The following is a 6,712-nucleotide window of genomic DNA, read 5'->3' as shown; positions in this document are numbered from 1 at the left end:
TGTAATTTCGGGAGATTTCCATGAGCTCTTGGTAAATCAACAGGAGGGCTTGGGAAATCTGTATTAAGCTATAAAATGGTTTAATTTAATAATTTATACACCTTGAATTAGCGCGGGTCCTATGAAAGTGCGGGGCCCACTGCGGTCACATAGGTTGCAGTGGCCTAAGGCCGGCCCTGCAAAATAACGGCGTATGCTACGCCGCCGGTCGACTAGTATAAGATAAGATAACTGTTGATGGACAGAATGTATGTATGTAAGTGATCTGATACAACTGTTGATGGACAGAATGTATGTATGTAAGTGATCTGATACAACTGTTGATGGACAGAATGTATGTATGTAAGTGATCTGATACAACAGTTGATAGACAGAATGTATGTATGTAAGTGGTCTGATACAACTGTTGATGGACAGAATGTATGTATGTAAGTGATCTGATACAACAGTTGATAGACAGAATGTATGTATGTAAGTGATCTGATACAACAGTTGATGGACAGAATGTATGTATGTAAGTGATCTGATACAACTGTTGATGGACAGAATGTATGTATGTAAGTGATCTGATACAACTGTTGATGGACAGAATGTATGTATGTAAGTGATCTGATACAACAGTTGATGGACAGAATGTATGTATGTAAGTGATCTGATACAACTGTTGATGGACAGAATGTATGTATGTAAGTGATCTGATACAACAGTTGATGGACAGAATGTATGTATGTAAGTGATCTGATACAACTGTTGATGGACAGAATGTATGTATGTAAGTGATCCGATGCAAAATTGCCATGAAATATATTTTGTAATTTTTGGCATTAAGATTATTTCCTGTGTAAATGGTTTCTTTGACCGGCTTCCAGAGAAAGAAGAAAGAAAGAGAGAGAGAGAGAGAGAGAGAGAGAGAGAGAGAGAGAGAGAGACTGTTCGATGCTAATATTAGCGGTTTATCCAAATTTTTAAAATTTTATTTCACGACTCACCTGGTTTAAAGTCCTGTATTGTACATAACTACTTCTAAGCAGGTGTTGTTGTTTTAGGCCGACCAAGACTTCAATGTCTTCATAGTGACCCAATTCTTTGCTTATACTATTCAATCGAGTTCATTAAAGAATGATAACTCTAGCCAGAAAAAAAATGTCGTCTGCGTCAGATAACTCGTTCACATTCCATTCTTAGCTAATGAATCAGTCAAAACAACAGACTCCACATTCGGTCTAATAATACGGACACACGCAGACACACACACCCTAGATTCACACACAAATGCTCACTGTTAGGAAAGTTTCTTGTACCCAGCCCCCCTCCCCCCTTTCTTGCCACCAGCCTTTCCAGATAAGTAGAGATTAAAAAACAAAACAAAAAACATAGTGCGTAGATTCTCGTCGTGACATTGAGCAAGACTTATTGAGACGGCCGTGTTTCTGAACCCCCCCCCCCCCACCTTTCTTTTTTTTTTAATGTCACCCCCCCCCCCCTTTTTTTTTTCACTTCACCTCCCCGATTCCAGTTGTTGAGCGCCAGTCATTGAACAGCCGCCCCTTACTCGCTCTGTTAGCCCCTCGCCACGTCCTCCAAAGAAAGGGAAAGAAAAGTGGCACAGAAAGGAGTTGTTTGTTTCTGGCCGTCGTCTCGTGCGATCCCACTGTCTGTCTGAATTGTCTCCCTTCTGTGCGCGCTGTACACTCGGACCAGATTATTTACCGAAATCGTAACATTTTGTAATCCCTGAACGAGTTATTGCCCCTTCGATCTGTCGTGTACGAGTGGTTTGTACGCGTGTTATGATTTCCAAAGAGAAGTGACAGGTTCCAACCAGTAGTCGCCCAGCGGATTTTCTCATTCTTTCAAGACATTTCGCACGGATTTAATTGAATCATCTGTTTCAGTGAGGTCTGTAGAACCTGTGGGTATGTTACTTTTCTTTTTTTACTAAAGAAATCTCTAGATCTCGATTAAAAACACGATTTAAAATCCTAGCCTTATGTAATTAAAATCAGACTGACATTTATAAATAAAACTGATCCTAATTAAAATGTATTGAAAAAGATTTTTGAGCCAATGGAGTTATAGATATATATCGGAAGTAACCTAGTAACTTTATATATATTTAGCGTAAGTCACTTTATGTATATTTAGCAGGAGAGAACAAAAGTAATTGAAACAGCTTATTCCATAACGAGAGTACAAGAATACAAGGCTCGAAACAAAGTGAAATCTTTTCCTATTTCCTCCTGTAGTAATAGTGAGTGTTTTAGAAGTTGAAGTATCATCTAGCACTCCAGTCAAATATCGGTTTTCTGGTCATTTATTAAATTTGCGTCCAATCCAACGACCAACCAACTTTACTTTTGAGAATAAAGAACACACACAGTGTAGAGTTATGATCCCAAAATCCTTGTTTTAATCAGTATCTAGAAGTGGGACTCCTTCGCGTCTGCCAGGCACCCACCTTCCACGCTGTAGAGTACACTAGATGAAAGAGCTGACGAATTACTTTTCATTGAAAACCCGTTTAAACTAGCGAAATAGCATTGACAACCCGTTTTAACTAGCGAGCAAGCATTGACAACCCGTTTTTACTAGCAAGCAAGCATTGACAACCCGTTTTTACTAGCAAGCAAGCATTGACAACCCGTTTTTACTAGCAAGCTAGCATTGACAACGCGAATTACCCAAATAGCTAGATTTGACAATCCGACATTTTTGTCTAGCTAGCTAGCACTGACAATCCGACTTTACTGACTAGATACTTTAAATGGCCAACTTAAATGACTAGCTAACATTGATAACCTGACTTGACTGTGTAGCTAGATATAACTTGACTGTGTAGCTAGATATAACTTGACTGTGCAGCTAGATATAACTTGACTGTGTAGCTAGATATAACTTGACTGTGTAGCTAGATATAACTTTACTGTGTAGCTAGATATAACTTGACTGTGTAGCTAGATATAACTTGACTGTGTAGCTAGATATAACTTGACTGTGTAGCTAGATATAACTTTACTGTGCAGCTAGATATAGATTGACTGTGTAACTAGATATAACTTTACTGTGTAGCTAGATATAACTTTACTGTGTGGCTAGATATAACTTGACTGTGTAGTTAGATATAACTTTACTGTGTAGCTAGATATAACTTGACTGTGTAGCTAGATATAACTTTACTGTGCAGCTAGATATAGATTGACTGTGTAGCTAGATATAACTTGACTGTGCAGCTAGATATAACTTTATTGTGTAGCTAGATATAACTTTACTGAGTTAGACTAATGGCATTGATCAATTTGTACAAAGTGGATTGAAGAACGTTGTCAGAATGCTGTAACTTGAGAACTGAAATACAAACAAGACACAAAGTTTTTCAGTTGAAATTTATTTTCCAAAATCTGATGACTAAAATGTACACAATGTGTTTCCATTCAGTTTTTAGTATTCAAACATTTTAATCCGCATAATGTAGGGGAGACAAAACAGGTTTCCAATCAAAGTCTATCAGTGGGGAAACTTAAAGTCTTGTTCAGTTGTGGTTCTACTTTTATTTGTACATTCTGTAGAAGTTGATTGCTTTGTATTTGTCAGAGGAAATAGAAGAGATGTAGAAGAGATATAGGTCTTTATTTAAAATATAAATGAAATATAAATAGAAGATAAATATGTGAGAAAAAAAGACAAATCTTTAAAAAAAACTTAGAGAAATATAAGAGAACTAGAAATAGGTCTTACAGCATAATAAGTAAAATGAAAGGGGAATACAAGAGAAATCTGAGAGAAATTTGAGTGGTAAATAAGTAAGTGAAATTTAAATATCTATCTGGTGATTTCTATGGTACACTATGCATTTCTTTTCTCTCTTTCTCTCTCTCTCTCTCTCTCTTTCTCTATCTCTCTCCTGACTTATAGTAAAACAAAAAGAACAAACAGTACTAGCAGTACCAAGTGGTAAGATAAGTGTAAGGCCATGCATCAGAATACTTTGGTTTCATTGTTTATTGGCTACTATTTAGCGATACGCTAATACAAATAAGTAGATTCTCCTGGCTTCATATCACTACATCAGACTAACTCAAAAACGAAGTGAGTAGTCCAGTGTCAATAACAGTAGGCCCTAGTGATAGTAGATCTAGTATACCTCTGGCGCTAGCTGGATTATCAGCTGATCTATTGTCTATTGTTTCTGTAGACCGTCATGGCTTTGCTGGTTGTTCTCACGAGGCTAGCTGTGAGGGCGAGATTTGGTGTCGCTGTTGCTGATACTGGTTAAAGTGAAGTGTCAAAACATGGCATTCTGTCATGTCATTACACTGTCTAAATCTGTCTATCTATCTATCTATCTATCTATCTATCTATCTATCTATCTATCTATCTATCTATCTATCTATCTATCTATCTATCTATCTTTCTGTCTGTCTGTCTGTCTATCTTTCTAGAGAAATCAAAACAAAATCTTATTTCACTATCCATTTGGTTTGGAGCTTAAGACATCTGGTTCGCCTTCCAGCCGCTTTACTCCTTAACCAGCAGGTATCAATAGCCGATACTGCACTTCAAGATCAATAACTACATCCTCTTCCTGCTGAGAGAAGGGGGGGGGCGGAGAAAGCACTTAAAACTCCAGTCCAACTCAACCTTATCTCCCCTCCGACATTGTCGTCAGTGTTCTGCATGAGTTACCAAGTCCAGTCAGCCAGAGAAAATCTGAGACTTAAGCAGGAGGAACAAAATACAAGAACAGACGAAAACATATGCGATTTGATGTCGCTAACTTTCAAAATCTCTTTTAAAATAGATAGAGAGAGGGATAGAGAGAGATAGATAGACAGATAGATAGATAGATAGATAGATAGATAGACAGATAGATAGATAGATAGATAGATAGATAGATAGATAGATAGATAGATAGACAGACAGACAGACAGACAGACAGATAGATAGATAGATAGACAGACAGACAGACAGACAGACAGACAGACAGACAGATAGATAGATAGATAGATAGATAGATAGATAGATAGATAGATAGATAGATGATACAGATAGGCATATAGGTAGATAGATAGATAGATAGATAGATAGATAGATAGATAGATAGATAGATAGATAGATAGATGGATAGATAGATAAATAGATTGATGATAGATAAATAGATAGATAGTTAGATGGATAGATTGATAGATAGATAGATAGATAGCCCTAAACAACATAAGGTTTGAAATAGCTGTAATTGAATGTGTCCAGACACACTCTAGTGTCAACACAGCTGTGTGTCTAACTTTCATTGTTTTCCAAACTTTGAACCAGGAGGAGTGCACTCTGTGCAGACTGCTCTCTTGTTTGGGTGCTGCTCTATTTTATTACTTCCGGTGGAGGAAAACATAGTGCCAGTTTTAGAAAGAGTGCCACCAGGATTCTTTGCATGATTAGATCAGTATTAGTTATGAATTAAAGAAAGAATATGTTTATAGATTAATTAGATGTTTTGTTCGCTTTAAAAATATATTATTAAGCGTAAAAGCCGCTATTTGTTTTGTGTGATCTGTCTTTCTGTCTGTCAATTCAAAAGTCTCAAAAACAAAAAATGCAATTAGAAATCCGTTTTCCACACATTTTTGGCGTGATTTTAAAAAACAATGTGCTACGGCTACTTCCAGTGTTCTGAAACAAAATTTAAATTTAATGTGGAAACTGATTTTTTCATTAAAAAAAAACAGAAAATTTGAAAGCACTTTTTGATATTTATACACGTCGTACGTACTCATTGTTTAACATAAGCGGCACACTGGCAAAGCAGAAGGTATATAGGAATTGAAACAAAAGTCATTGACACGTACACTTAGGTTTTTTTTTCTGGTCAAAATAATGTCCTACACACTATGACTGCTACATAGGTCAGTCTATGTGTTCCTTGGTGTATAAGCGGACAAAGGTTGGCTTAGACCGAACGGTTACTTTTGTTTAAAAAAAAAACGTAAAACATTTAAATACAAAAAAAACAAAAACAAGACCTAACCGTCAGTAATTCCTGTCATTGAAGAATGTTCCCATCTAGACCAGGGGAGGCTAACCTTTTGTTTCTAGGCATCAATTTTTTTTTTTACTTCTGATGCAGATGCGCCACACAAACTTTATGTCTCCTTATATACCTCAGAAATGTAATAGTAACTTGGACATAGTTGGCAGTTTTATCTACCCAGACTAACCCAGACTAACTGTTTCTAGCAAAATCATAAACATTTCTGATAGAATGGGCAAATCGTAGAGAAAGGGATTTCACAGAAACACACACACACACAAACAAGTGAAATGTTACTTACTATATAGACATTTCTGAATTAGCATTGATAAGTTGAATTGTTAGCTCTGAATCTATCAATCTACCTACCATTTTTAAATAAGTTATTTGCTGTTCATGCAAGTTAATTAGTTTTAATGAGGCTTGAAATAGATATTCATATCTGTATGTTGATCTGAATTGACAGCCAGTGACAGGCATAACTTTAAGCAAATTTTCTTAGTTCTGGAAATTGTTCACGTGGTAATTAATAAAACTTAGTCATTTAGATCATTTGGTAGTGAGAGAAGTTCATTACATTTTATTTTCAGAACTGATTTTGTTTTTAGCTGATTAAGTTCCATTTGCTTATTGCTAAGCCTCTTCCAAATATTTCCTTCCATGTCACTGCAAGAGAATGTCTCAATGCAA

The 6,712-nt window shown here is 36.3% G+C and overlaps 1 protein-coding gene across 2 annotated transcripts in view; it reads left to right on the top strand.

Moving 5' to 3' along the window:
* Positions 1–1,586: 1,586 nt before the first annotated feature.
* LOC106059890 (CCN family member 1-like) overlaps positions 1,587–6,712 on the top strand; it is a 208,481-nt gene continuing 203,355 nt past the window's right edge. Inside the window, exon 1 of one of the 2 annotated variants that reach the window (XM_056041221.1) lies at positions 1,587–1,899. The gene's annotated coding sequence lies outside the window, so the exon portion shown is untranslated. Of the gene's footprint in view, positions 1,917–6,712 lie in introns of both variants that reach the window. The other variant, XM_056041219.1, reaches the window with a different exon arrangement.

Source organism: Biomphalaria glabrata, chromosome 9 (genome assembly GCF_947242115.1).
Source record: "Biomphalaria glabrata chromosome 9, xgBioGlab47.1, whole genome shotgun sequence".
Lineage (NCBI taxonomy): Eukaryota > Metazoa > Mollusca > Gastropoda > Planorbidae > Biomphalaria > Biomphalaria glabrata.
Note: the sequence above shows the minus strand (reverse complement) of the source record. Positions and strands in the feature narration are given on the sequence as shown.